This window comes from Hemitrygon akajei, chromosome 13 (assembly GCF_048418815.1).
Source record: "Hemitrygon akajei chromosome 13, sHemAka1.3, whole genome shotgun sequence".
Lineage (NCBI taxonomy): Eukaryota > Metazoa > Chordata > Chondrichthyes > Myliobatiformes > Dasyatidae > Hemitrygon > Hemitrygon akajei.
This window is the reverse complement of record NC_133136.1, coordinates 11,990,999-12,008,931: the sequence shown is the minus strand read 5'-3', so window position 1 is coordinate 12,008,931 and position 17,933 is coordinate 11,990,999.

Genomic DNA, 17,933 nt, shown 5'->3' with positions numbered 1-17,933 from the left:
CACTGTGCCCTGTGTTGAAGGAAGAGTCTCAGCTCTGTACCCTGTATCATGTGTTGACAAAGAGTCCCGGCTCTGTGTCCTGTATCCTATGTCAAGAAGAGTCTGGGCTCTGTGTCCTGTCTCCAAGAAGAATTCCTGAGTCCAAGAAGCATCCCAGCTCTGTATCCTGTGTCCAACGAAGAGTCCTGGTTCTGCGTCCTGTGACCAAGTAAGATTCCCGGCTCTGTGTCCTGTATCCTATGTCAAAGAAGAGTCCCGGCTCTGGGTCCTGTATCTTGTGTCGATGAAGATTCCTGGCTCTATGTCCTTTATCCTGTGGCACCATCTTGAAAACTGCTGAGTCCTTCTTCCACCATTCATCTCTTCCGAGCATCGCTGCCCTTGAGACCCTCGCTCCAAGTCTACCCCGTCCAGCAGTCCACCAAATCTCTCCTTTCGCGTCTTCTCTCCTCATCTCTCTCTCCCTCTGGCAAAAATCCCCGAAAACATCTTCTCCCAGAATCACAAGACAAGGCAACAATCTCTGACTGGTTAACATGCATACCACAGTCCTGTTATCTCCAGCCATAACCCAAACATTGCGGCTACAGAGAAACTGTTACCACAGCAGTGACCATTACAAAAAAAACATTACATTAGCAGTGAACCCTTACAGTGTATTCTACAACATTTAAGATAAGTTTGGATAAGTACAAGGATGGGAAGCTCTGCTTGGCTCTGACAGGGAACAACTGAAATGCTGACTCTGTTCTAAACTTGGGTCCGTGTTCACCACCATTTGTGCCAAGTGTTCTGACTTCCACCACTCCCTCACCTTTGGGAAACTCCCGGGATTTTCACAATTGTCTGTTGCTTGCAGCATCTCAGAGATAGTTCACCATAAAAAAATACGCCTTCAATCTGGATCACACCTTGTGGTTGAATCAACGATGTTCTGTCAGGCAGCAGGAAACACATTGTTTTGTTTACATGAATGCTATCCAAATGTTTAGGATGGGCTGGCACATTGTCAAGCAACAAAAGAACTTTAAAGGCAAGATTCTGTTCCCGGCAGTAGCGTCCCAGAGCTGTGGTACCTTAAGCAGATGTGACGCTGTTTATAATTTCCAACTTTTTTTTCAAGTGTTAAAGCTGTTCTCTGCCGCTCGGCTGATGGCCCAGGACATGACATTGGATGCTTATGAAGGCATAGTTAGATATTTCAAGCACAAAATCACTACACCATAGGTAAAACCAACAAAACTTTAAGAGTGCAAGATGTCGCATCTAAACCTTGCCAAAACCGATGCGAGACTGATCGGAGAAAGACTGAGGCGCTTGTATTGGCAGGGAAGCCGGGCTTCTCATCCAAACAGAGAGACTGTGAGGTGCTTGTATTGGCGGGAAAGCGGTGCTCCTCGCATAACTGTGAATCCGTATCTTCTGAAGATGCATTTAACGAGGATAGGGTGTATTGGAATGCATCGTTCGGTCAACAACAATTAGAGTCTGAGGATGTGTTGCGGGCAGCCTGCAAGTTTCGCCATATTTCCCACACCAACATAGAATGCTAACAGCTTCCTGATCCTAACCTGGAGGAAACCCACACAGTCAAGGGAAATATGTGCAAACTCCTCACAGACATTGAACCCCGATCATTGACTGCTGGCAAATCACTAACTGCGACACTACCGTGCCAGAGTCTCGCGATTCACATAATACGAAGAAATCAATGGATTAAAATTTCAAATGTAATCGATGACTTAGTCCTCAGTGCTTGCCAATTAATGATTCACTAGCCTTTGGAGAAATGTCTCCTCATTCCAGTCCTAAATAGCACCCTCTACTTTTAGATTGCGATCTCCAGATGAAGACTCCTTCGAGAGGAAATATCCTGTCTTTCAGAGTCGGGTTTATTATCAAAGACATGTGTCACAAAATTTGTTACAGCAGAAGTACAATGCAATATAGAAATCAATTACAGCAAGAATATAATGTATATTCAACAGATTAAAATACTGTAGTGCAAAACAGAAATAATATAGACGTTTTTGAGTGTTTCAGCTGACAAACCAAATCTCTTCAAACTCCTAATGAAATATACCCGTTGTCTTGCCTTCTTTATAGCTGCACCGATACATTTGGAGCGGGCTGAGACCTCAGAATTAGATGTCTAAAGTCTTTGGAAGAGAAACTATGCCACACTTCAGTGGCACATTCATTGAATTTTTGCTGGATTTCCTTCATTGCGAGTTTAATAAAGATTTTTTGCTTAAACACACGAGTTTCTGCAGATACTGGAAATCCAAAGTAACACGCACAAAATGCCGAAAGGATCTCAGACCGAATTCTTTATTCCTCTCCGTAGATTAATAAAGTCTTTCCTGCTCAGATTCAGATTCAGTTTGTCATTTAAAAACCACAAATGCGAAGCAGTTAAAAAATGAGACAACGTTCCTCCAGAATGATATCAACAAAGCACATGACAAAACAGACTACACCAGAAAAATCCACATAACGTTTGGCAATCCCCAATCCAGAGTCTGGAGAGGCTGCTGCGTATTAAAATCATGCTAGCATCTTAGCGCGTTACCCGGAAAGGAGATCCAACTCCACCAGACAAAACAAGACCAAAAACTAAAGCTACAAGACCTGCACAAAACCACATAGTTACTACAGTGCAAACAATACCATAATTTGATTTTTAAAAAAACAGACCATGGGCATGAAAAAATAGTCCAAAGATGTTAAAAGACTATAAGTTCGAAAGCAGTGAACCCTTACAGTGCATTACACAACATTTAAGATAAGATTGGATAACTCCAAAAAATGCTTTATTTCTTAATGTGTACATTATAACATATACCAAACTATCCTCGTTATATGCAGGGGATACGAAACTCACGGTCGATGCATAATGTGAAATTGCGCAATGTGATTAATTATTTCAACGGAGAAAATAGGGATGTGTTCCATGGAGCTTCCTATATGCGTTTTATCTGTAATTTATTCAGGTCAAGTCAAACCAAGTTGCTTTTTATTGTCGTTTTGACCATAACTGCTGATACAATACATAGTAAAAACAAGACAACATTTTTCAGGACCATGGTGCTACATGAACAGTACAAAAACTACACTGAGCTACTTAAACCAAGGCAAAAACTACACTAGACTACAGACCTACCCAGGACTGCATAAAGTACACAGAACTGTGCAGGCATTACAATTCATATTTTCATAGCAATACAACAGAAAAGCAGTACCACAAGGCACATTGATATTATATTTCATTAATTTAAGGTAAAATTCAATGTAATAAATCATAGAAAGTTAAAGTACTAGAGTGTACAGCACTCACCAACAGTGGCAGGTGTGTTCGCTCCGAGAGATGAGTGGTTAATGGCCCAGGACATGACATCGGACTCTTATGAGGCATATTTAAATATTTCAAGCACCAAATCACTACACCATAGGTAAAACCAACAAAACTTTAAGAGCACAAGATCGCTCATCCAATCCTTGACAAAATCGATGCGAGACTGACGGGAGAGAGACTGTGAGGTGTTTGTAACGGCGGGGAAGCGGGGCTTCTCGTCCCAACAGAGAGACTGTGAGGCGTTTGTAATGGCGGGGAAGCGGGGCTTCTCGTCCTAACAGAGACTCTGAGGTGCTTGTATTGGCGGGGAAGCGGGGCTTCTCGTCCCAACAGAGAGACTCTGAGGTGTTTGTAATGGCGGGGAAGCGGGGCTTCTCGTCCTAACAGAGAGACTCTGAGGTGCTTGTATTGGCGGGGAAGCGGGGCTTCTCGTCCCAACAGAGAGACTCTGAGGTGTTTGTAATGGCGGGGAAGCGGGGCTTCTCGTCCTAACAGAGAGACTCTGAGGTGCTTGTATTGGCGGGGAAGCGGGGCTTCTCGTCCCAACAGAGAGATTGTGAGGCGTTTGTAATGGCGGGGAAGCGGGGCTTCTCGTCCCAACAGAGACACTGTGAGGTGCTTGTATTGGCGGGGAAGCGGGGCTTCTCGTCCCAACAGAGAGACTGTGAGGCGTTTGTATTGCCGTGGAAGCGGGACTTCTCGACCCAACAGAGACACTGTGAGGTGCTTGTATTGGCGGGGAAGCGGGGCTTCTCGTCCCAACAGAGAGACTGTGAGGCGCTTGCATTGGCGTCCAGGACATGACATCGGACGCATAGGAAGTATAGTTCAATATTTCAAACAGAAAATCACTGCACCGTATGAAATACCAATAAAAGTTTAAGAGCGCAAGATCGCACATCCAAACATTGCCAAAACCAATGCGAGACTGACGGAGAGAAACTGTAAGGCGCTTGTACTTGATGGGAAGAGGGTCTCCTCGCAGAACTGTGAGTCCGTATCGTCTGAAGACTCATTTAACGAGGATAGGGTGTATTGGAATGCATCGTTAGTGTCAAATATGCTTTATCTGTAATTTATTCAAGTCAAATCCAGTTGCTTTTTTTTTGTGATTTCCACCATGCTGCTTCTACAGTACAAAGTTAAAACCTCAAGGCACATTCGTATTATATTTCATTAATTTAAGGTAAAATTCAATGTAATAAATCATAGAAAGTTAACGTACTAGAGTGTACAGCACTCACCAACAGTGGCAGGTGTGTTCGCTCCGTTAGATGAATGGCTAATGGCCCAGGACATTACATCGGACTCTTAAGAGGCATATTTAAATATTTCAAGCACCAAATCACTGCACCACAGGTAAAACCAACAAAACTTTAAGAGCACAAGATCGCTCATCCAAACCTTGCCAAAATCGATGCGAGACTGACGGGAAAGTCTGTCAGGCGTTTGTATTAGCGGGGAAGCGGGCCTTCTCGTCCCAACAGAGACTGTGAGGTGACAGCACGTGACTTATATTGGCGGGAAAGCGATACTCCTCACACAACTGTGAATCCATATCGTCTGAAGACGCAGTTAAGGAGGATTGGGTGTATTGGAATGCATCGTTCTGTCAAATATGTTTTATCTGTAATTTATTCAAGTCAAGTCAAGCTGTTTTTTTCTGTGATTTTGACCTTCTCTGCTGGTACAGTACACAGTTAAAACGAGACAACGTTTTTCGGACCATGGTTCTACATGAACAATACAAAAACTACACTGAACTACTTAAACCAAGGCAAAAACTACACTAGACGACAGACTTACCCAGGACTGCATAAAGTACACAGAACTGTGCAGGCATTACAATTCATATTTTCATACCAATACAACAGAAAAGCCGTACTACAAGGCACATTCGTATTATATTTCATCAATTTAAGGTAAAATTCAATGTAATAAATCATAGAAAGTTAACATACTAGAGTGTACAGTATTTACCAACAGTGGCAGCTTTGTTCGCTCCGAGAGATCAGTGGCTAATGGCCCAGGACATGACATCGGACTCTTATGAGGCATATTTAAATATTTCAAGCAACAAATCACTGCACCATAGGTAAAACCAACAAAACTTTAAGAGCGCAAGATCGCTCATCCAAACCTTGCCAAAATCGATGCGAGACTGACGGGAAAGTCTGTCAGGCGTTTGTATTAGCGGGGAAGCCGGACTTCTCGTCACAACAGAGACACTGTGAGGCGCTTGTAATGGCGGGGAAGCGGGGCTTCTCGACCCAACAGAGAGACTGTGTTGCCTTGGCGCCCAGGACATGACATCGGACGCATAGGAAGTATAGTTAAATATATCGAACACAAAATCACCAATAAAATACCAATAAAACTCTGAGGTGCTTGTATTGTCGGGGAAGCGGGGCTTCTCGTCCCAACAGAGAGATTGTGAGGCGTTTGTAATGGCGGGGAAGCGGGACTTCTCGACCCAACAGAGACACTGTGAGGTGCTTGTATTGGCGGGGAAGTGGGGCTTCTCGTCCCAACAGAGAGACTGTGAGGCGCTTGCATTGGCGTCCAGGACATGACATCGGACGCATAGGAAGTATAGTTCAATATTTCAAACAGAAAATCACTGCACCGTATGAAATACCAATAAAAGTTTAAGAGCGCAAGATCGCACATCCAAACATTGCCAAAACCGATGCGAGACTGACAGAGAGAAACTGTGAGGCGCTTGTACTTGATGGGAAGAGGGTCTCCTCGCAGAACTGTGAGTTCGTATCGTCTGAAGAATCATTTAACGAGGATAGGGTGTATTGGAATGCATCGTTAGTGTCAAATATGCTTTATCTGTAATTTATTCAAGTCAAATCCAGTTGCTTTTTTTTTGTGATTTCCACCATGCTGCTTCTACAGTACAAAGTTAAAACCTCAAGGCACATTCGTATTATATTTCATTAATTTAAGGTAAAATTCAATGTAATAAATCATAGAAAGTTAACGTAATAGAGTGTACAGCACTCACCAACAGTGGCAGTCGTGTTCGCTCCGTTAGATGAATGGCTAATGGCCCAGGACATTACATCGGACTCTTAAGAGGCATATTTAAATATTTCAAGCACCAAATCACTGCACCGTAGGTAAAACCAACAAAACTTTAAGAGCACAAGATCGCTCATCCAAACCTTGCCAAAATCGATGCGAGACTGACGGGAAAGTCTGTCAGGCGTTTGTATTAGCGGGGAAGCGGGGCTTCTCGTCCCAACAGAGACTGTGAGGTGACAGCACGTGACTTGTATTGGCGGGAAAGCGATGCTCCTCACACAACTGTGAATCCATATCGTCTGAAGACGCAGTTAAGGAGGATTGGGTGTATTGGAATGCATCGTTCTGTCAAATATGTTTTATCTGTAATTTATTCAAGTCAAGTCAAGCTGCTTTTTTCTGTGATTTTGACCTTCTCTGCTGGTACAGTACACAGTTAAAACGAGACAACGTTTTTCGGACCATGGTTCTACATGAACAATACAAAAACTACACTGAACTACTTAAACCAAGGCAAAAACTACACTAGACGACAGACCTACCCAGGACTGCATAAAGTACACAGAACTGTGCAGGCATTACGATTCATATTTTCATACCAATACAACAGAAAAGCCGTACTACAAGGCACATTCGTATTATATTTCATCAATTTAAGGTAAAAATTCAATGTAATAAATCATAGAAAGTTAACATACTAGAGTGTACAGTATTTACCAACAGTGGCAGCTTTGTTCGCTCCGAGAGATCAGTGGCTAATGGCCCAGGACATGACAACGGACTCTTATGAGGCATATTTAAATATTTCAAGCAACAAATCACTGCACCATAGGTAAAACCAACAAAACGTTAAGAGCGCAAGATCGCTCATCCAAACCTTGCCAAAATCGATGCGAGACTGACGGGACAGTCTGTCAGGCGTTTGTATTAGCGGGGAAGCGGGGCTTCTCGTCCCAACAGAGAGACTGTGAGGCGCTTGTAATGGCGGGGAAGCGGGGCTTCTCGTCCCAACAGAGAGACTGTGAGGCGCTTGCCTTGGCGCCCAGGACATGACATCGGACGCATAGGAAGTATAGTTAAATATATCAAACACAAAATCACCGCACCGTATGTAATACCAATAAAAGTTTAAGAGCGGAAGATCGCACATCCAAACATTGCCAAAATCGATGTGAGACTGACGGGAAAGTCTGTCAGGCGTTTGTAATGGCTGGGAAGCGGGGCTTCTCGTCCCATCAGTGAGACTGTGAGGTGCTTCTAATGGCGGGGAAGCGGGGCTTCTCGTCCCAACAGAGAGACTCTGAGGTGTTTGTAATGGCGGGGAAGCGGGAGTTCTCGTCCCAACAGAGAGACTGTGAGGCGTTTGTAATGGCGGGGAAGCGGGGCTTCTCGTCCTAACAGAGACTCTGAGGTGCTTGTATTGGCGGGGAAGCGGGGCTTCTCGTCCCAACAGAGAGACTCTGAGGTGTTTGTAATGGCGGGGAAGCGGGGCTTCTCGTCCCAACAGAGAGACTCTGAGGTGTTTGTAATGGCGGGGAAGCGGGGCTTCTCGTCCTAACAGAGAGACTCTGAGGTGCTTGTATTGGCGGGGAAGCGGGGCTTCTCGTCCCAACAGAGAGACTGTGAGGCGTTTGTAATGGCGGGGAAGCGGGGCTTCTCGTCCTAACAGAGACTCTGAGGTGCTTGTATTGGCGGGGAAGCGGGGCTTCTCGTCCCAACAGAGAGACTCTGAGGTGTTTGTAATGGCGGGGAAGCGGGGCTTCTCGTCCTAACAGAGAGACTCTGAGGTGCTTGTATTGGCGGGGAAGCGGGGCTTCTCGTCCCAACAGAGAGACTGTGAGGCGTTTGTAATGGCGGGGAAGCGGGACTTCTCGACCCAACAGAGACACTGTGAGGTGCTTGTATTGGCGGGGAAGCGGGGCTTCTCGTCCCAACAGAGAGACTGTGAGGCGCTTGCATTGGCGTCCAGGACATGACATCGGACGCATAGGAAGTATAGTTCAATATTTCAAACAGAAAATCACTGCACCGTATGAAATACCAATAAAAGTTTAAGAGCGCAAGATCGCACATCCAAACATTGCCAAAACCAATGCGAGACTGACGGAGAGAAACTGTAAGGCGCTTGTACTGGATGGGAAGAGGGTCTCCTCGCAGAACTGTGAGTCCGTATCGTCTGAAGACTCATTTAACGAGGATAGGGTGTATTGGAATGCATCGTTAGTGTCAAATATGCTTTATCTGTAATTTATTCAAGTCAAATCCAGTTGCTTTTTTTTTGTGATTTCCACCATGCTGCTTCTACAGTACAAAGTTAAAACCTCAAGGCACATTCGTATTATATTTCATTAATTTAAGGTAAAATTCAATGTAATAAATCATAGAAAGTTAAAGTACTAGAGTGTACAGCACTCACCAACAGTGGCAGTCGTGTTCGCTCCGTTAGATGAATGGCTGATGGCCCAGGTCATAACATCGGACTCTTAAGAGGCATATTTAAATATTTCAAGCACCAAATCACTGCACCATAGGTAAAACCAACAAAACTTTAAGAGCACAAGATCGCACAACCAAACCTTGCCAAAATCGATGCGAGACTGACGGGAAAGTCTGTCAGGCGTTTGTATTATCGGGGAAGCGGGGCTTCTGGTCCCAACAGAGACTGTGAGGTGACAGCACGTGACTTGAATTGGCGGGAAAGCGATGCTCCTCACACAACTGTGAATCCATATCGTCTGAAGACGCAGTTAAGGAGGATTGGGTGTATTGGAATGCATCGTTCTGTCAATTATGTTTTATCTGTAATTTATTCAAGTCAAGTCAAGCTGCTTTTTTCTGTGATTTTGACCTTCTCTGCTGGTACAGTACACAGTTAAAACGAGACAACGTTTTTCGGACCATGGTTCTACATGAACAATACAAAAACTACACTGAACTACTTAAACCAAGGCAAAAACTACACTAGACGACAGACCTACCCAGGACTGCATAAAGTACACAGAACTGTGCAGGCATTACAATTCACATTTTCATACCAATACAACAGAAAAGCAGTACTACAAGGCATATTCGTATTATATTTCATCAATTTAAGGTAAAATTCAATGTAATAAATCATAGAAAGTTAACATACTGGAGTGTACAGTACTTACCAACAGTGGCAGCTTTGTTCGCTCCGAGAGATCAGTGGCTAATGGCCCAGGACATGACATCGGACTCTTATGAGGCATATTTAAATATTTCAAGCAACAAATCACTGCACCATAGGTAAAACCAACAAAACGTTAAGAGCGCAAGATCGCTCATCCAAACCTTGCCAAAATCGATGCGAGACTGACGGGACAGTCTGTCAGGCGTTTGTATTAGCGGGGAAGCGGGGCTTCTGGTCCCAACAGAGAGAATCTGAGGTGCTTGTCTTGGCGGGGAAACGGGGCTCTCGTCACAACAGAGAGACTGTGAGGCGTTTGTAATGGCGGGGAAGCGGGCTTCTCGTCCCAACAGAGAGACTGTGAGGCGCTTGCCTTGGCGCCCAGGACATGACATCGGACGCATAGGAAGTATAGTTAAATATATCAAACACAAAATCACCGCAGCGTATGTAATACCAATAAAAGTTTAAGAGCTCAAGATCGCACATCCAAACATTGCCAAAATTGATGTGAGACTGACGGGAAAGTCTGTCAGGAGTTTGTAATGGCTGGGAAGCGAGGCTTCTCGTCCCAACAGAGAGACTCTGAGGTGCTTGTATTGGCGAGGAAGCGGGGCTTCTCGTCCTAACTCTGAGGTGCTTGTATTGGCGGGGAAGCGGGGCTTCTCGTCCCAACAGAGAGACTCTGAGGTGCTTGATTTGGCGGGGAAGCGGGGCTTCTCGTCCCAACAGAGAGACTGTGAGGTGTTTGTAATGGCGGGGAAGCCGGACTTCTCGACCCAACAGAGACACTGTGTGGTGCTTGTATTGGCGGGGAAGCGGGGCTTCTCGTCCCAACAGAGACTGTGAGGTGACAGCACGTGACTTATATTGGCGGGAAAGCGATGCTCCTCACACAACTGTGAATCCATATCGTCTGAAGACGCAGTTAAGGAGGATTGGGTGTATTGGAATGCATCGTTCTGTCAAATATGTTTTATCTGTAATTTATTCAAGTCGTCAAGCTGCTTTTTTCTGTGATTTTGACCTTCTCTGCTGGTACAGTACACAGTTAAAACGAGACAACGTTTTTCGGACCATGGTTCTACATGAACAATACAAAAACTACACTGAACTACTTAAACCAAGGCAAAAACTACACTAGACTACAGACCTACCCAGGACTGCATAAAGTACACAGAACTGTGCAGGCATTACAATTCATATTTTCATACCAATACAACAGAAAAGCAGTACTACAAGGCACATTCGTATTATATTTCATTAATTTAAGGTAAAATTCAATGTAATAAATCATAGAAAGTAAGCATTCTACAGTGTGCAGTACTCACCAACAGTGGCAGTCGTGTTCACTCCGTTAGATGAATGGCTATTGGCCCAGGACATAACATCGGACTCTTATGAGGCATATTTAAATATTTCAAGCAACAAATCACTGCACCATAGGTAAAACCAACAAAACTTTAAGAGCGGAAAATCGCTCATCCAAACCTTGCCAACATCGATGCGAGACTGACGGGACAGTCTGTCAGGCGTTTGTATTAGCGGGGAAGCGGGGCTTCTCGTCCCATCAGTGAGACTGTGAGGTGCTTCTAATGGCGGGGAAGCGGGGCTTCTCGTCCCAACAGAGAGACTGTGAGGTGCTTCTAATGGCGGGGAAGCGGGGCTTCTCGTCCCAACAGAGAGACTCTGAGGTGCTTGTATTGGCGGGGAAGCGGGGCTTCTCGTCCCAACAGAGACACTGTGAGGCGCTTGCCTTGGCGCCCAGGACATGACATCGGACGCATAGGAAGAATAGTTAAATATATCAAACACAAAATCACCGCACCGTATGTAATAGCAATAAAAGTTTAAGAGCGCAAGATCGCACATCCAAACATTGCCAAAATCGATGTGAGACTGACGGGAAAGTCTGTCAGGCGTTTGTAATGGCTGGGAAGCGGGGCTTCTCGTCCCATCAGTGAGACTGTGAGGTGCTTATAATGGCGGGGAAGCGGGGCTTCTCGTCCCAACAGAGAGACTCTGATGTGTTTGTAATGGCGGGGAAGCGGGGCTTCTCGACCCAACAGAGACACTGTGAGGTGCTTGTATTGGCGGAGAAGCGGGGCTTCTCGTCCCAACAGAGAGACTGTGAGGCGCTTGCATTGGCACCCAGGACATGACATCGGACACATAGGAAATATAGTTCAATATTTCAAACAGAAAATCACTGCACCGTATGAAATACCAATAAAAGTTTAAGAGCGCAAGATCGCACATCCAAACATTGCCAAAACCAATGCGAGACTGACGGAGAGAAACTGTAAGGCGCTTGTACTGGATGGGAAGAGTGTCTCCTCGCAGAACTGTGAATCTGTATCGTCTGAAGACTCATTTTACGAGGATTGGGTGTATTGGAATGCATCGTTCGTGTCAAATATGCTTTATCTGTAATTTATTCAGGTCAAATTCAGTTGCTTTTTTTGTGATTTCCACCATAACTGCTGCTACAGTACACAGTTAAAACCTCAAGGCACATTCGTATTATATTTCATTAATTTAAGGTAAAATTCAATGTAATAAATCATAGAAAGTTAACGTACTAGAGTGTACAGCACTCACCAACAGTGGCAGGTGTGTTCGCTCCGAGAGATGATTGGCTAATGGCCCAGGACATTACATCGGACTCTTATGGGGCATATTTAAATATTTTTAGCACCAAATCACTACACCATAGGTAAAACCAACAAAACGTTAAGAGCGCAAGATCGCACATCCAAACCTTGCCAAAACCAATGCGAGACTGACGGGAAAGTCTGTCAGGCGTTTGTAATGGCGGGGAAGCGGGGCTTCTCGTCCCAACAGAGAGACTCTGAGGTGCTTGTATTGGCGGGGAAACGGGGCTTCTCGTCCCAAAAGAGAGACTGCGAGGAGCTTGTATTGGCGCCCAGGACATGACATCGGACGCATAGGAAGTATAGTTAAATATATCAAACACAAAATCACCGCACCATATGTAATACCAATAAAAGTTTAAGAGCGCAAGATCGCACATCCAAACATTGCCAAAATCGATGTGAGACTGACGGGAAAGTCTGTCAGGCGTTTGTAATGGCTGGGAAGCGGGGCTTCTCGTCCCATCAGTGAGACTGTGAGGTGCTTCTAATGGCGGGGAAGCGGGGCTTCTCGTCCTAACAGAGAGACTGTGAGGCGTTTGTAATGGCGGGGAAGCGGGGATTCTCGTCCCAACAGAGACACTGTGAGGTGCTTGTATTGGCGGGGAAACGGGACTTCTCGTCACAACAGAGACTGTGAGGTGCTTGTAATGGCTGGGAAGCGGGACTTCTCGTCCCATCAGTGAGACTGTGAGGTGCTTCTAATGGCGGGGAAGCGGGGCTTCTCGTCCTAACAGAGAGACTGTGAGGCGTTTGTAATGGCGGGGAAGCGGGGATTCTCGTCCCAACAGAGACACTGTGAGGTGCTTGTATTGGCGGGGAAACGGGACTTCTCGTCACAACAGAGACACTGTGAGGTGCTTGTATTGGCGAAGAAGCGGGACTTCTCGTCCCAACAGAGAGACTGTGAGGCGCTTGCATTGGCGCCCAGGACATGACATCGGACGCATAGGAAGTATAGTTCAATATTTCAAACAGAAAATCACTGCACCGTATGAAATACCAATAAAAGTTTAAGAGCGCAAGATAGCACATCCAAACATTACCAAAACCAATGCGAGACTGACGGAGAGAAACTGTAAGGCGCTTGTACTGGATGGGAAGAGGGTCTCCTCGCAGAACTGTGAATCGATATCGTCTGAAGACTCATTTTACGAGGATTGGGTGTATTGGAATGCATCGTTAGTGTCAAATATACTTTATGTGTAATTTATTCAAGTCAAATCCACTTGCTTTTTTTTGTGATTACCACCATAACTGCTGCTGCAGTACACAGTTAAAACCTCAAGGCACATTCGTATTATATTTCATTAATTTAAGGTAAAATTCAATGTAATAAATCATAGAAAGTTAACGTAATAGAGTGTACAGCACTCACCAACAGTGGCAGTCGTGTTCGCTCCGTTAGATGAATAGCTAATGGCCCAGGACATTACATCGGACTCTTATGAGGCATATTTAAATATTTCAAGCACCAAATCACGGCACCACAGGTAAAACCAACAAAACTTTAAGAGCACAAGATCGCTCATCCAAACCTTGCCAAAATCGATGCGAGACTGACGGGAAAGTCTGTCAGGCGTTTGTATTAGCGGAGAAGCGGGATTCTCGTCCAAACAGAGAAACTGTGAGGCGTTTCTAATGGCGGGGAAGCGGGGTTTCTCAGCCCAACAGAGAGACTGTGAGGCGTTTGTAATGGCGGGGAAGCGGGACTTCTCGTCTCAACAGAAAGACGGTGAGGCGAGCGAACGTGACTTGTATTGGCGGGAAAGCGGAGCTCCTCGCACAACTGTGAATCCGTATCTTCTGAAGACGCATTTAACGAGGATTTGGTGTATTGGAATGCATCGTTCTGTCAAATATGTTTTATCTGTAATTTCCTCAAGTCAAGTCAAGTTTTCTTTTTGTTATTTCGACCATTACTGCTGGTACAGTACACAGTTAAAACGAGACAACGTTTTTCGGACCATGGTTCTACATGAACAATACAAAAACTACAATGCAAAAACTACACTAGACTACAGACCTACCCAGGACTGCATAAAGCACATGAGAACTGTGCAGGCATTACAATTCACATTTTCATTCCAATACAACACCAAAGCAGTACCACAAGGCATATTCGTATTATATTTAATCAATTTAAGGTAATATTCAATGTAATAAATTTAGAAAGTTAACACACTAGAGTGTACAGTACTTACTAACAGTGGCAGGTGTGTTCGCTCCGGGAGATGAGTGGTGTCGGGCAGCTTTACATGGAGAAGGTTGATGGTTGTGGTCGTCAGGACCATATCAAACACAGCAAGGGGTGAAGGAACACTCATGAAACTCTTAGAACTGCCGGCAGCAGGAGATGACACCGGTTTGAAGAAAGTGGTGAGGGTTGTTTGCTTGGCAGCATTTTGCTTTTCAGCATAAATTTGCTTGTAGGGAAGAAGAGTTGACGGCACGGAACAACTGAAATGCTGACTCCGTTCTAAACGTGGGTCCATGTCCATCCCCAATTATGCCAAGCGTTCCGATTTCCACCGTTCCCTCACCGTTGTTAAACTCCCGGGATTTTCACAATCGTCTGTTGCTTGTAGCATCTGAGAGATAGTTCGCCGTAAAAAAAAATACGCCTTGAATGTGGATCACACCTTGGGCGATTGTTGAATCAGCGACGTTGTGTCAAGCGGCAGAAACCGCACTGCTATGTTAGGATAAAAGCTATAATGTTTTGGATGGGCTGGCACATTGTCAAGCAACAAAAGAACTTTAAAGACGATATTCTGTTCCCGGCAGTAGCGTCCCAGAGCTGTCGTCCTTTAAGCGGATGCCGCGCTGTTTATAATTTCCAACTTTTTTTCACAGTTTTAAAGCCGTTCACCGCCGCTCGCCTAATGGCCCAAGACATTACATCGGACTCTTAGGAGATACGTTTAAATATTTCAAGCACAAAATCACTGCACCGTACGTAAAACCAACAAAGCTTTAAGAGCGCAAGTTCGCTCATCCAAACCTTGCCAAAACCAATGCGAGCCTGACGGGAGAGAGACTGTGAGGTGCTTGTATTGGCGGGAAAGCTGTGGTCCTCGCATAACTGTGAATCTGCATTGTCTGTAGACGGATTTAACAAGGTTAAGGTGTACAGTATTGTAATGCATCGTTAATGTCAACTACGAATAGAGTCGGACGATGTGCTGAGCGCAGCCTTCAGGTTTCGCCATGTTTCCGACTGTTATGTACCCCTAGGGCCCATATTTTCTGTGGACTATCACTTTAAAATGTCGGGAGAAAGAGACTGTCTTTTGGACACTCTTTGAGCTGTTACAGAGAGAGTGGGGGAGGTGTCCAGCGCAGAGACGTTGTTATTAAATGAGAGAGAGACAGACGCAGACTGCTCGAAAGATTGATGTTTACCTGATGTTTACAAGCTTGTTTACCTTTTCCACAAGGACTCTTGCCTGCTTGTAAAACTCTTACAGAGAGAAGAGGGCGGAGCAGGTTAATGGTTGGCGGAGCAGGGCGGAGCTGGTGTCCAGCATGTGGGGATAAATGCCAGGTCCGCTGATACACAGACAGCCACACGGTTTTGGACACTGGACGAGCTTTGTTGTACCCACAGGAAGGTGGGGTTTTTGGAGGATCGATTCGAGGAAATCGACCAGTGGCTCTCGCAGTGTGAAAAGGTGCGACCGGTGGGGAAGTATTTGTGTATCCACCCTCGCCTGGGTGATAATTCCATCACTGAAGAACGGTCGTACGTGTTATGGTCACAGTCGGTGACTTCAACAGGATTTCGGAGGACAACGGGGATTTCAGAAGACAATGGGAAGATCGACGGCATCAGCTCACCTCTCACCTCTCTCTCTCTCTCTCTCTCTCTCTCTCTCTCTCTCTCTCTCTCTCTCTCTCCCTCTCTCTCTCTCTCTCTCTCTCTCTCTCTCTCTCTCTCTCTCTCTCTCTCTCTCTCTCTCTCTCTCTCTCTCTCTGTCCAACGTTACTCAACTAACTACTTCGAACTGAACTGAACTCTTCATCATCGTAAGACTGTAACCATTCACCCCTAGGTTTGGAAGAGCTAGTTTTGTTCCTATTTCCACACTTATGTACATATATATTATTGCTAACCTGTGTAATATACCTGCATTTATAGCACTGTATTGCGAGTAGTTACTAATAAACACTGCTGTTAGCAATACCAGACTCCAAAGTTTGTTCCATTTCTGCTGGTTCTTTAATCCGTCACTGGACCAGACCAAAATTGGGCCTGCGTTCCGGGATTTGAACAAATTGTGTGGGGGGTTTGTGTGAATTGATTGGGAAAAAATCCCTTATTTGATTTGGTTGTGTGGAAAAACAGCAGAAATCGATGTTGCGTGTTTTCTGGCAAGACCAGACCCTGCAGGCTTAAGGAAAGCTAAGAAGGATGAGTTGTGGGAAGTTGTAAATGTGTTAAAACTTAGGGAGGCACAGAAGGCTGTGACGAAGGTGGAACTCCGAGTGATAGTAGTAGAGCACTATATTTCTACGAAGCACTTTAGTGAGGAGGAGTTAGAAACGTTTCCTCCAGAGATCCAGTTGCAACTCGAATAGATGAAGTTAGAGAGAATTAAATTAGAGTCTGGAGAAGCAGAAAAAGCAGAGAGAAGAAGCAAGAAACAAACAGAAGAAGCAGAAAGACAGAGACAGTTCGAGAGGGAGATGTGACAGCGACAGGATCAAGCGTCAGGTAGGGGTAAGGAGCTGGTTATAATTGAAGAATTTAAGAAGTGTGTTCCCGATGATGTAAGGGCATTCCGAGATTTAAAGCCTGCCACTACCTTGTGGGAGTTGGCAGACGAGGTTGTTCTAACCCACAAGGTTGAGATTACTCCGGATGAGAGTTTCCCAGAGAGTAGTTGGGAGGATCAGGGGAACCTGGAATTTGAAACTGGGACTGGTATTGAAAGCCTAGAAGAGGCAGCTGTCCCGTTTGCCTGTGTTCAGGTTGTTGAAGTACCTGTGGATTCACAGGGTACTGAACCTTGTGGTGAAACTCAGTTGAGGTTTGACGTGTGTGACTTAGTGGAACAGGAATGCAGTCCTTTTGTGTCAGATGGACTTGGTTCAGTGAGTAAGGGGTTAACCCTTGGTACTAGCGAAAAGTGAGGGTTCTCAGTCACTTGTGGTTAGAAGGTGTTCTAAAAGTTAGTGATGAGTTGAAAACTGGTGATGTGAATATTATTGAAGATATTGGGAAAAGTATTGTTCCTGGACTTTTGAATAAAGTACTTGTGAAGTCTGTATTGGTTTCAAGGCCTTTGACTTTGCTGCGAGAAACAGCTCTTTCAGATGCTGAGACAGTGCATGCTGATTTGTTAAACTATATTTTGGAATTTAAAGATAAACAACTTGGTGATGTTGTTCAAGTTTGTGATTTGGAGAGACCATCTGCAGGTGTTATTATGGAAACATTTGGAACTAAAGATCTTGGAGATAAAATTATTGACTTGTTTGGAACAAAGGACTTGTTTGGGAATTTAATGAATGTGCTTTGTTTAGAAAACATGAGTGAGGAGTTAGCACCCGTGCAGGTTAAGTTCAGGTCGAGCTTGAAAGTTCGAGCTGATCACGTGATGGTTAAGTGTTCTGTTTCGAAGTGGAAAAGGGACAATGGTTGACCAAACGCCACTTTGAATAACAGGATCTGGTTTTGCAGGAATTTGACTTTTTTTGTAACAAAGCATGTGAAAGATAAAGACAATATCATGGTAGA